Source organism: Aquarana catesbeiana, linkage group LG04, assembly GCF_042186555.1.
Source record: "Aquarana catesbeiana isolate 2022-GZ linkage group LG04, ASM4218655v1, whole genome shotgun sequence".
NCBI lineage: Eukaryota > Metazoa > Chordata > Amphibia > Anura > Ranidae > Aquarana > Aquarana catesbeiana.
Genome location: NC_133327.1, coordinates 33,971,936 through 33,985,284, shown reverse-complemented (window position 1 = coordinate 33,985,284; position 13,349 = coordinate 33,971,936). Strand labels below are relative to the sequence as shown.

Here is a 13,349-nt window from a genome sequence, read left to right as displayed (position 1 = left end):
CATAGTGGCTGACTGGCTGTATGTACTCTGGTGGCAAGTGATGAGGTGGCGGGTACTCTGGTGGCAGGTGATGAGGTGGCGGGTACTCCTGATGGACAGGTACTTTTTGAGGTGACAGGTACTCTGAGGTGACAGGTACTGAGGTGACAGGTACTCTTTATTTAGGAGGGGCGATCTGGGCACAGTAGTACATGAAATTAGTAACTCACTGTTAGCTGATCTCTTCTCCTCACACTGGATCGGTGTGTGAGGAGAAGAGCCCAGCAACAGCAGTTACTGTCTGACTGTGTGTGTTTGTTTACATTAGTGACCGGCTGTGATTGGACACAGCCGGTCATGTGATGCAGAGCCATGCCATTGGCTACAGTGATCGGGGCTGAGCTGTATCCAGGGGAAAAGCCTCAGCCCCGATCACCGCCCTGATCACTCCTCTTCCGCCGGAACCCGCCTAATACACGCTTCCCAATGCCGCTCTGCATCCGCCGTTACCGACGCTCCGCCGCCCGCTTCAATACCCCCATCGGGGAATGGCTGCGTCCTGAGGGACACAACGGTACCCCGATCGCCGCTCTGCGGGCCCCCGGGGGCCCGCAGTAGCGGCGGAAAGCCGAGGCCGTCATATGACGCCCACCCAGGATGGGAGATCCCATCTGTGGACGTCATTTGACTATGGCCGGTTAAACCCCTAGCAATATTAAAAAAAAACAAAAAAAAAAAACAAAAAAAAACACACACACACACACACACACACACACACACACACACACAAAGTGCAGTTCTGTAAACATTAACCCCTTCATGAAGTTAAAACAAATCTTCACAACTTTAATACGCTAGTGGCCTCCCCCTTAACCCCCTTTCCCTCACCCTGTAGCAAGGTCTATTGTAGAGCAACAATTTTTTTTTTTTTGATCCTCAGAGAGAGTTCTTTGCCATGAGGTGCCATGTTGAACTTCCAGTGACCATTATGAGAGAGAGAGCGATAACACCAAATATAAACACACCTGCTCCCCATTCACACCTGAGACCTTGTAACATTGAGTCAAATGACACCGGGGAGGGAAAATGGCTAATTGGGCCCAATTTGGACATTTTCACTTAGGGGTGTACTCACTTTTGTTGCCAGTGGTTTAGACATTAATGGCTGTGTGTTGAGTTATTTTGAGGGGACAGCAAATTTACACTGTTATACAAGCTGTATACTAACTACTTTACATTGTAGCAAAGTGAATTTCAAAAGACCCAACTTCCCTAAACTATGAACCTTGTTAGAAGGCATGAATTGGGATAAAATCTTAGGAACAAAAAACACGGAGGCGAGATGGGTTTGCTTTAAGAGCATATTAAATAAGGGCATTAGCCAATGCATCCCATTGGGTAATACATTTAAAAGAGCGAACAAAAAGTCCTGGATGGCTTAACTCCAAATGTAAAAATGCATATAAAAGCAAAGGATTAGTCCTGCAAAAAATACAAGGTTGAGAGATCATCATCAGCATTCAGACTTTATAAAGAATGCAACAGGAAATGTAAGGGTGCAATTAGGACGGCTAAGATAGAACACGAAAGACACAGGAGGAGGAGAGCAAAAAAAAAAAAAAAAAAAAAAAATCCCAAGAAATTATTTAAGTATGTAAACAGTAAAAAAGGGAGGACAGACCATATTGGCCCCATAAAGAATGAGGAAGGACATCTGGTTACAAAGGATGGGGAGATGGCAAAGGTATTGCATTTATTCTTCTCCTCAGTCTTCACGAGGGAATCGGGGGGCTTCAGTAACCAAAACTGCAGTGTTTATCCTTAATGACACATCACAGGAAGCACCATCATGGTTAACAGAGGACAGAATTAAAATTAGACTTGGGAAACTTAACATTAATAAATCACCGGGACCAGATAGCTTGCACCCGAGGGTACTTAGGGAACTCAGTCAAGTAATTGCCAGACCATTGTTCCTAATTTTTACCAGGTGATTGGAGAAAAGCCAATGTAGCACCAATATTTAAAAAGGGCCCAAAATACATCCCTGTGAATTACAGACCAGTTAGCCTAACATCAATAGTATGCAAGCTCATAGTGGGGATGATAAGGGACTATATACACAAGATTTTAGTAACCAGAACAGAATCATTAGCAGTAATCAGCATGGATTCATGAAGAATCCTTCTTGCCAAACCAATCTATTAACCTATGTGGAGGTGAGTTGCCATCTAGATAAAGGAAGGCCCGTAGACGTAGTGCATCTGGATTTTGCAAAAGCTTTTGACACAGTTCCCCATAAACGTTTACTGTACAAAATAAGGTCCGTTGGCATGGACCATTGGGCGAGTACATGGATTGAAAACTGGCTACAAGGGCGAGTTCAGAGGATGGTGATAAATAGGGAGTACTCGGAATGGTCAGAGGTGGGTAGTGGGGTCCCCCAGGGTTCTGTGCTGGGACCAATCCTATTTAATTTGTTCATAAATGGAGGATGGGATAAACAGTTCAATCTCTGTATTTGTAGATGATACTAAGCTAAGCAGGGCAATAACGTCTCCTCAGGATGTGGGAACCTTGCAAAAAGACCTGAACAAATTAATGGGGTGGGCAACTACATGGCAAATGAGGTTCAATGTAGAAAAATGTAAAATAATGCATTTGGGTGGCAAAAATATGAATGCAATCTATACACTGGGGGGGGGGGGGGGGGGAACCTCTGGGGGAATCTAGGATGGAAAAGGACCTGGGGGTCCTTGTAGATAGGCGCAGCAATGGCTTGCAATGCCAAGCTGCTGCTAACAAAGCAAACAGAATATTGGCATGCATTAAAAAGGGGATCAACTGCAGAGATAAAACGATAATTCTCCCGCTCTACAAGACTCTGGTTTGGCCTCACCTGGAGTATATTGACCAGTTCTGAGCTCCAGTCCGCAGGAAGGATGTAATGGAAATTAAGCGAGTACAAGAAGGGCAAAAAATGTAATAAAGGGTCTGGGAGGATATTAGTTATGAGGAAAGGTTGCAAGCACTGAACTTATTCTCTCTAGAGAAATGACACTTGAGAGGGGACATGATTTCAATTCATAAATACCGTACTGGTGACCCCCACAGTAGGGATAAAAAAACTTTTCGGAAAGGGAGTTTAACAAGACACGTGGCCACTCATTAAAATTAGAAAAGCGTTTAACCTTAAACTATGTAGGGGTTCTTTACTGTAAGAGCGGCAAGGATGTGGAATTCCCTTCCACAGGCGGTGGTCTCAGCGGGGAGCATTGATAGTTTAAAAAAACTATTAGATAATCACCTGAACGACCACAACATACAGGGATATATAATGTAATACGGACATATAAATCAGACACATAAGTTGGACTTTATGGACTTGTGTCTTTTCAATCTCAACTACTATGTAACATGAAAAGATATAATAAAATATTTACAAAAATGTGAGGGTGTACTCACTTTTGTGAGAAAATATACACACTCTATACAATGGTGACTCAAGTCACATTGTAATTGAAGGTTATTAAAAATTACCTTTCCTTTTCAATCTGCAGCACTGTAATTTTTTGTAAGATGTAATATGGCTACCTGGGGGTATTCTGTACACAGAACACATAACATAATTTCCTGTATGTGCAATTGGCTTACTGATTTTCCCAGAAGTCTGCACTAAAATAAGTCAGATTGTTGGCATCCCCAGCAACAAAAATGTCATTTTTGGCAAGATACTGCCAAAAGGAAATTACATCTAAAGGGATGCAGACCCTGCCACTTTCCTCAGAGCTCTATAGGTGCAGCAGCTGATAATTATGAAACCATACCAATTAGATTCACTTACCACATGGACACAGACAGTTATTTATTCAGAATAAAAAGGTAGGAATCTGCAACATTTGTAACCATCCTTGTAATGTACATAGATCACCCAAAGGGGAATGTTTTTCTCGCAACAAAAGTGGTTACCCTTACTAGTAATTGCGCAGTCATGCAACACTGTACCCAAATTAAATTTATATATTTTTCAGTAAGTTTTTATTGAATTTTTCAGGTAACAGTACATATTATACAAGAATATTAAAGTATCAGTATCTGCTTCTTTATCTTAAGCATATAATAGGTACTTGTTCATTCGTATACATTGATAAACCTCATGTTATGTGCTCTTTAACAATTTCAACCATTCCTTGGTAAGAGGGTTGACCTCCCCCCTGACACACCAAATGGGAGCATTCTGTGTCTAGGGTAGGGAGGCTCAGTGTCCCCTCACTGTTGCAGTGGCAATATCGTTAGAGATTTTACATATTAAACTTATTCTAAAAATCCAAAATAGTACACCTATCGGTTTTTATCAGGCATTCTGCAAGGTATAGTGTTTTATCATACTAATGCCCCGTACACACGGTCGGATTTTCCGACGGAAAATGTGTGATAGGACCTTGTTGTCGGAAATTCCGACCGTGTGTAGGCTCCATCACACATTTTCCAACACACAAAGTTTGAGAGCAGGATATAAAATTTTCCGACAACAAAATCCGTTGTCGGAAATTCCGATCGTGTGTACACAAATTCGACGGACAAATTGCCACACATGCTCAGAATAAATAAAGAGATGAAAGCTATTGGCCACTGCCCCGTTTAGAGTCCCGACGTACGTGTTTTACGTCACCGTGTTCAGAACGATCGGATTTTCCGACAACTTTGTGTGACCGTGTGTATGCAAGACAAGTTTGAGCCAACATCCGTCGGAAAAAAATCCTAGGATTTTGTTGTCGGAATGTCCGAACAAAGTCCGACCGTGTGTACGGGGCATAAGATGAAGATTTGTATCAATACTTTGAGTAATGAGGGAAAAAAAAAAAAAAAAACACACCATTTAAAGAAATTTGGAAATAGGAAATAAATAAAATCAAACAATTACACAGTCACTTGTTTCTCTTTATATTTTAGGTATATCATAAGTGGTAGAGCCTTTTAACTTATACCAGTCTGTCCATGGTTTACATTGTATGTTTGCTGTTTGATATTTACCCTGGGATGAGGCAAACCTTAGTTCGTATGTGGCATGCGTATTGGTTGTTGCAACTACTTCTTTTATCGTAGGTATTTCTCAGTCTTTCTAGTGTCTCATAAATCGATAGTCTAGTGGCTCAGTAGGGTGTGAATCATTATATAAGCTTTAGGGAGTGATTCTATACCTAAAGATAAAATGGTTAATCCTGGGGATTTGGGGATTCGTGAATTTAATATTTGTGACAATATTTCAAATACTTTGTTCCAGAGGGTGCGTATACATGGGCAATCCCACATTATGTGGCATAATGTACCTATAGAACCGCATTTCCTCCAGCAAAGTGGAGAAGCATGGGTGTCAAACTTGGATATTCTAAATGGGGTTAAATACCAGCGTAGCAGTATTTTTTGGGTTATTTCCCAAAAGATTAATACTTTCGGTTGCGGAATATGTTGTTTGAAGTGCTTTTGCCATTGTGCTGGGGTGTAGGAAGTGCCCAGTTCCTGCTCCCAAGCATTAATGCCAGAATTTGGTGAATATCAATTTATTATTCAGGGTATTGTAGAATAGGGATATTCCTTTGATATTGGTGGAATGTTTGGTAAGGTATAGGGCTATTCTCCAAGGTAAATGGATGGATGTTTGAGGGTTTGTACGGAGAAAATGGCTAATCTGGAGAAACTTGTAACATTCAGAGTCCCCCAGGTTGTATTTTAGTTGTATTGCTCGGAACATTTTCATTGAGGGTCCTACTATGAGGTCTGTTATGGTTGTTATTCCTTTTTCTATCCAGTGTGTAATATGGAGATCAGGAATGATCCCAGGAAGACTGGCGATAGGAAGTGGTAGTGATATTGTGGTGAGGTCTATATGTTGTATCCCCATTAGCGTTTTCCATTGAGGGCGATAGTATAGTAGAAGGCTTTCATTGAGGGCGAGAGTAGAGTGGTGTAGGTTGTGTTAAGTTTGCTTGACATTAGAAGGTCATAAAGGCTGTTTGGGATTCCTCTATTTCTTGCCATCTCGTCCTAGGTGAATTAGGGAACCATGTTCTCAATTGTGCAAGGATTGAGGCTATATAGTAATCCTTAATCAATACATGTCCCACTCTTCCCACTTTCCTTGGTGTTATTGATTGCCTAAATGCCCATCTCGCCTTCTTCCCTTTCCATAGAAACCTATTTACCAAGGATTTTACTTTGGAAAATTAGGAATTAGGGACTGGTATAGGTAGACCACAGAAGTTCTGTCTTGGCTATATCTTGGAGTTTTGAACTAAGTGAACTGAGAAATGGTATGCAATTGGCTGTGACTAGTTCTGTTGATGCGGTTAGCGTGATACCCAAGTATTTAATACCTTCATCCCTCCATTTGTATGGAAACCGTGAACTAAGTTTTTGTTTTAGAGGTGGTGCTATTCCCAGTCCTAATATATATGACTTGCTTTTGTTTACTTTATAGTATGAAACCCTGTTGAACATTAGAAGTGCTGAGTGTACCGAAGCCAGGGATATCTCAGGTTCTGTAAGCATTAAAATAATATCATAGGCAAAAAGGCCGATACTATGAGCTGAATTTTGTATTGGGAATCCTCTAATTTTTATGGTTGGTTCTGATATAGTTGGCCAGAGGTTCCATTAATAGGTTAAATATTAATGGGGAGAGAGGGCAGCTTTGGCGCGTCCCATTTGAGATGTTAAATGGTTTAGCAAGTACTCCTGATGAATATACCTGACCAGAGGGTTTTGAGTACAGAGCCATTATTGCCATAAAAATGGGACCAGAGAATCCGAACTTCTCTAGGACTTGGGCCAGGTATCCCCAGTGGACACGATCAAAGGCCTTCTCTGCATCCAAGGCCAACAGCAGAGAAGGCCTTTGCTGGATCTTGGCTAAGTGAATAATGTTTGTCATTCTCCGAGTGGCATCAGAGGTTTGACAGCCTTTGATGAATCCTGATTGGTCTGGATGTATAAGGAGGGGTAATAGGTCTATTAGGCGATTAGCTATAAGTTTGGTGTATAATTTTAAGTCAGAATTTAGAAGTGAGATGGGTCTGAAATTCACTTCCCTGGCTTGGGTAGAGTCACTATTAGAGCATTAAGCATTTCGAGGGGAAAGGAAGAAGAAGAGGCTGCAGCAGCACTGAATGGTTTTTCTAGGTATGGAGTTAAATAGAAATTTGTATGTCTGGTAATATTCCCCTATGAAGCCATCTGGGCCTAGAGATTTATTTGCAGGAAGAAACTGCTCTGTGGATTTCGGGTACTTTAAATGGCAAGTTCAACGCCCCTAGTTGTTCTGGGGACAATGTTGGTAAGGATATTTGCTGCAAGAAGCTATTAATCAATTCAGAGTTGGGTTGACAAGTTTCTACGTCATTTTTTAGGTTATAGAGGGTGCCATAGTAGTAGCTAAAGGCATCCGCTATGTCTTGTGGATGATTATTCTGGGGGGTGTAGGATATAGGGTATTTTAGTTTAAACCTATGACCCTAAGTTTATGCGCCAACAGTTTTCCCGCTCTATTTCCATGGGCATAACGGGTCATTCAGTTTTTTTGGCGGTTTTCTCAAACGCCTCCAGTAGGAGGGGTCTAAGATCATATTTTATAGTTGCATTAATCTGTTGGATTGTGAAGGAGATGATTGTGGTTTATTTTTGGGTTCCAATTAAAATGTCATCTGTAAGTTCATGCAAACGTACTTGCCGCTGTCTCTTCGGCCTGGCCCCTAGTCTTATGAAAATACCCCTTATATATGCTTTATGAGCATTCCACAAAACAAATTGGTCTTGTACAGAGCATTTGTTAATGGAGAAGAACTCTTATGTGATCTTCAATAGCTTGTTTGGGTTCTGGTTGTTGCATAAGATATGGGTTGGCCCACCACAAGGGTATTGAGTTGGCAGTTGAAGTGTCAGCTATGGATAGCATTATAGAAGCATGGTTAGACCATGTAATGTTGATAGGAGGAAGGAACAGCTCTAGATAGAGTCTGTTGATCAACTAGAAACAGGTCAATTCTGGTGTATACATGATGAGGAGCAGAGAAAAAAGTAGTCTTTTTCTCCTGAGTGAAAGCATCGCCATACATCATAAAGACCCTGTTTATGAAGGGCTGCTTGTAGGGATGGAGATGTGCGTCCAGTTCTTGGTGTAGTGTCGATGGTTGGGTCTGGTGTGGTATTAAAGTCCCTATAGAGCAAAAAAAGGCCTTGTCTGTGAGCGGTTATTTTCCTCAGAAGTTTGTGAAAGAAGCGGATTTGGTGTACACTAGGGGCATATACATTCACAATTGTGTATGTAACCAAGTTAATATCGCATACTAGGATCAGGAAACGGCCCTGTGGATCCTTAATTTCTTTGCGCAGGACAAATGCCACTGTGTTTCGTATCGCAGTAAGTACTTTTTTTGTTTTAGGGTCAGTGTTAGCAGTAAAAATATAAGGAAAATTCCCATGTGTGCAGGATGGAGGAGACATGTTGCAGAAATGTGTTTCCTGGGCACACAGGATATCGCATTTGTTGGAATGAGCCTCCTTCCACATGGATTTCCTTTTCACGGGGCGATTAAGTCCCTTGGTGTTCATAGACAGAAAAGTGATACCCATTGTGGTGAGGATTTTAGGTGTGGTAGTGGTAGTAGTAGTAGTATATACAAAGTTATATCGAGGGTGCCCTCCTGTGGCCACTTCGGAAATAGCAGAGACGACTGTAGGTCGTACTTACTTTTTACGGATTTGAGCCTGCATGTGACGGGATTCTCTGCACTGGAGCAAGGTTCTTCCAGGGTTTAGTGTGTTGTAGAGTTTTTCAGAGAAGGTGTGTGAAGTTTGACAAACTACTATGTAATTACCGCAGTAGAAAAAAAACAAATAAATAAGAAAATTTTAAAAAGTCCAAAAACATAAAAACAGCAAACATTAGGTAACCTTTCAACAAGTTGGTAAACATAACAAGTCCCATAGGGATACTACCCTGTAAGTGGGATCAGTGGGTTATACTCATGTGCAGCTATCGCTGCTCGAGTTGAGAGGTGAGTTCAAACCTAACGGCTGTTCTGGGTCACCTCGTAAGGGACACATGTTGACTCCTGTTTAGTAGTTGCAGTTATATGTGTGATTTGGCATTTCTATGTGTGACTGGTTTCCATTCAGGATGGGGCATATTCCTGTAGGTGTTGGCGTTGTTATTACTGGGATCAGGAAGGATTTTCCAATCTGTTAGTAGAGAGATGCCTTTTTTCCCCAGAGATTCCACAACGTAGGTTTGGTCTTTTTTTGTGATGGAAATTTTGATGGGATATCCACATCTATAAAAAAGGTATGTTATGGTTTCTGAGGACTTTGGTGATCGTGTTTAGATATTTCCTCTTTTGCAGAGTATATTGGGATAGATCCACATAAAAAATTGCAGATTCTGGTATTGGGATGGGATTTGCTCTTGTTTGTGCATCACCAGCATTAGTTGTTCCTTAACACGATAGAAATGGAGACGTAGAATCACGTCTCTAGGAACTTTTTCAGGTAGGTAGAATGGTTTTGGCAGGCGGTGTATTCTGTCAATGGTAACTTCCATTTCAGAAAGGTCAGGTAAGAGGGATGTGAACAGAGTGGTCGCATAGGACCGTAGTTCTGACTGCTGGACAGATTCAGGGATCCCCCTTATTTTTAAGTTGTTCCTTCTGGACCCATATTCAATATCCGCTAATTTGTTTTTTTATCCAAGTTGATTTTCCTTGTTCCTCATTTGTCCACCAGTTCATTTATGGTGGATGCAAATTCCTCCATTTTGCCTTCTACATGTTCCACTCTGGATTCTACTGTTTTTAATTCCCCGCAGAATCTATGCATACAGTTCATCATGTTTGCTTGCAGTGTGCTTCTCAGCGATACAAGCATATCTTTGAGGACTGTGTCCATTACAGGTTCATTCATAGTGGGGAATGAGGTGATTGATTCAGGGAGTTCCCTCGTGTCATCCCCTGAGTCAGTGACAGGGCTCATTGCAGGGCTGCATCCAGCTCCATCCAGCCTAAATTTAGCCTTGGCCGGGCTCCCTGTTGGTGGGGAGGGAGGGTAGGACTGATGGCTTTCAGGGGAGTTACTATGCTAGGGCGATGCGTTATGTGTTTTATCCTGGTGCTTAGTGGCCAGGGTGCATGGGGATCCGGCGCCATTTTGCCTACCTCCATGCTGCGGGTGGGTGAAGAAGTCCGTCAGCCGTTGCGGCTTGGAGGCTCCTTTTCTCTTGTGGGTCATGGTCCCTTGGTGTGCCCAGGTTGGATTGCCAGCAGGAACGGGAGAAGATTAATTCCTTATTGCAGTTTTGTGCCGCTATTCCCTCGAGGTGACTGGAGCGCCGGGTTTATGCTGCAATCTGGCTCCATAGCAGGCCATGCCCCGCTAAATTTATATATTTTTTTTACCCACTGATAGTACGCCAGGCAATCTGACACTGTGGGAACTGGCTAACTGCCACTGATATCTCCAGCAATGCTAATACAGTGATGAGTGCTAATTATATACACTGTACTAATGACACTGGCTCGGAAGGGGTTAACATCTAGGGGCAATCAAAATTATTAACTGTGTGCCTACCAGTGTATAAAGTGTTTTTATTGTGTGCTGGTTTTTACTTCCTGCTTTGCAGGGAAACAGTTGGCACAATCGCCACTGTCAGTAGAAAACGGTTTACAAGCACAAAGCTCTCTCCTGTTACTCATTCTGACAATCGGTATGTGCTGGAGCCGGCGACATTGCTTTGCACTGCTTCCTGGCCTAAGCCAAAATGTCATACATCCCAGGAATATTCATGGGATTTTTTTTGAGCTGCAGTGCTCATGAGCACTTAGAGACCCTAGATCTACCCATAAAGAGGCTCTCTCAGATGAATGTTTACATTCCTTGTGACCGCAATGCAATCAAAAAAAAAAAAAAAAAAGTGCTCCCGTCCCCCCATGCAAAGGCGAATGCGGGCGTCAGCCTGCATGCAAACAAACAGCGATCGTCCCACACGTGAGGTATCACCAGGAAGGTCAACTCACGAGCAGTAATTCTAGCTTGCACTAGACCTTTGTAAATCTAAAGTGGTAATCTGTAAAGGCTTTTAAAACATCACCTATGGATAGTAAAATGGACGTTGTTTATCGCTGTTGCACAGGCATGCACACATTTTAAAGCACGACATGTTTGGTATCCAGTTAACTCAGCGTAACTTCATTTTTTATTTGTAAAATCTAAGTTATGTACTGTGGTTTTTTTTGCATCAAAATAAATAAAATAAATTAAAAAAAATAAAACGGGGGGGGGGGGGACACACACACATTTTCCAGCAAAAAATACTGATTGTTACATTTAAAGTGCCAGAAAAGGCCCGGACTGGAAGTAGTTATTTAAGAGGTTTGTAGGTTCTGAGTGTGCAAGGTATTTTTTTATTTTTATTTTGTTGTCCATGGATATTTGTCAACCTATGCAACTGACCATTTATGACACTACAGTACAGGGATAGGCATCCTCTGTGCACTAGCTGTTGCAGAAGTCTCATGAGGCATTTCCAACTGATAGCCACAGGCATGACTCCTAGAGACAGGGGCATGATGGGATTTGTAATTCACCAAAGCTGGTGTGTTGAGATTTCCCACCTTTGCTATAGTACAACTGTGAACAAAAGTTGAGAATGACAAATATAAAATTTTTACAAAGTCTGCTGCCTCAAATTTTTATGATGCCAATTTACATATACGGTACTCCAGAAGGTTATGAAGAGTGATCAGATGCATTGCAATGTCTTCTTCGCCATCAAAATGAATTTAAAGTGGGCCTTCAGTCATTTTTTTCATCTTTCCATCTATTAAATCTTCTGCCCTTGTGGTTTTAACTTTGGATAGTAAAACATTTTTTTCCGCCAGTAAATACCTTATACAGCCCACTTTATTCTTGTCTGGTAAAAAGCCTAGGCTTATGACATCATGCACAGCTCTCACTCTTGTGAGAGTTTGCCAGGAAGGGAGGGGGATAAGTCATAAGAGGACCAATGAGAGCTGCAGGTGTGCCTCTGTCTGTAAAATCCAGGAAGTGAACAGGCAGCAGCTTAAGCTGCCCACAGTTAAAATGGCTGCAGCCAGACTTAGTGGAGGGAGATTTCTGCAGCATATTTGGGACAGACAGACAGACAGGATACTTCAGAATGGCAAAGATATTTTTATTACAAAATTATGTGAGCAGACTGCAGTTCCTGTTTAATCCCACAAAAAAAAAAAAAAAAAAAATTTCACTGCATTTGTGAAGAAAGCTTCAGGGCGCCCAAGAAAATCCAGCAAGTGCCAGGACCGCCTCCTACAGTTGATTACACTGCGGGGTTGGGGCACCACCAGTGCAGAGCATGCTCATAAATTGCAGCAGGCAAGTGTGAGTACATCGGCACGCACAGTGAGGAGAAGACTTTGAGGATGGCCTGGTGTCAAGAAGAGCAGCAAAGAAGCCACTTCTCTTCAGGAAAAACATCAGGGACAGACTGATATTCTGCAAAAGGTACAGGGATTGGACTGCTGAGGACTGGGGTAAAGTCATTTTCTCTGATAAATCCCCTTTCCTCTTGATTGGGGCCTCTGGGAAAAACCTTGTCCGGAGAAGGTTAGGCTACTTTCACACTGGGGCGTTGGCAGTAAAGCGCCGCTATTTTTTAGCAGCGCTTTACTGTCTTTTTTGCAGCGCTTCTCAGCCGCTAGCGGGGCGCTTTTAACCCCCGCGAATGGCCAAAAAAGGGTTAAAAGCGCTGCTGCAGCAGCGCTTTGCCAGCACTTTGGCAGCGCTGCCCATTGATTTCAATGGGCAGGGGCGCTTTAAGAGCAGTGTATACACCGCTCCTACAGCGCCTCAAAGATGCGGCTTGCAGGACTTTTTTTTAGCGTCCTCTCAGCGCACTTCTCCTGTGAAAGCCCTCAGGCTTTCACACTGGAGTGAGAGGAGATGCGCTTTACAGGCGCTATTTTTAGCGCTATATCACCTGTAAAGCGCCTCCAGTGTGAAAGCAGCCTAAGCGCTACCATCAGTCCTGTGTCATGACAACAGTAAAGCATCCCATTCATCTGTGGGGTTGCTTCTCAGCCAAAGGAGTGGGCTCACTCACAATTTTGCCTAAGAACACAGCCATGAATAAGGAAGGGTACAAAAACATCCTCTGAGAGCAATTTCTTCCAACCATCCAAGAACAGTTTGGTGATGAACAATGACTTTTCCAGCGTGATGGAGCACCTTGCCATAATACAAAAGTGATAACCAAGTGGCTTGAGGAACAAAATATCAAAACTTTGGGTCCATGACCAGGAAACACCCCAGACCCTAATCCCATT

At 42.4% G+C, this 13,349-nt stretch overlaps 1 protein-coding gene across 1 annotated transcript in view; it reads right to left on the bottom strand.

Moving 5' to 3' along the window:
• The window catches only part of LOC141139144 (C-type lectin domain family 2 member B-like), a 47,811-nt gene that overhangs the window by 19,042 nt on the left and 15,420 nt on the right, over positions 1-13,349 (bottom strand). The window lies entirely within an intron of this gene.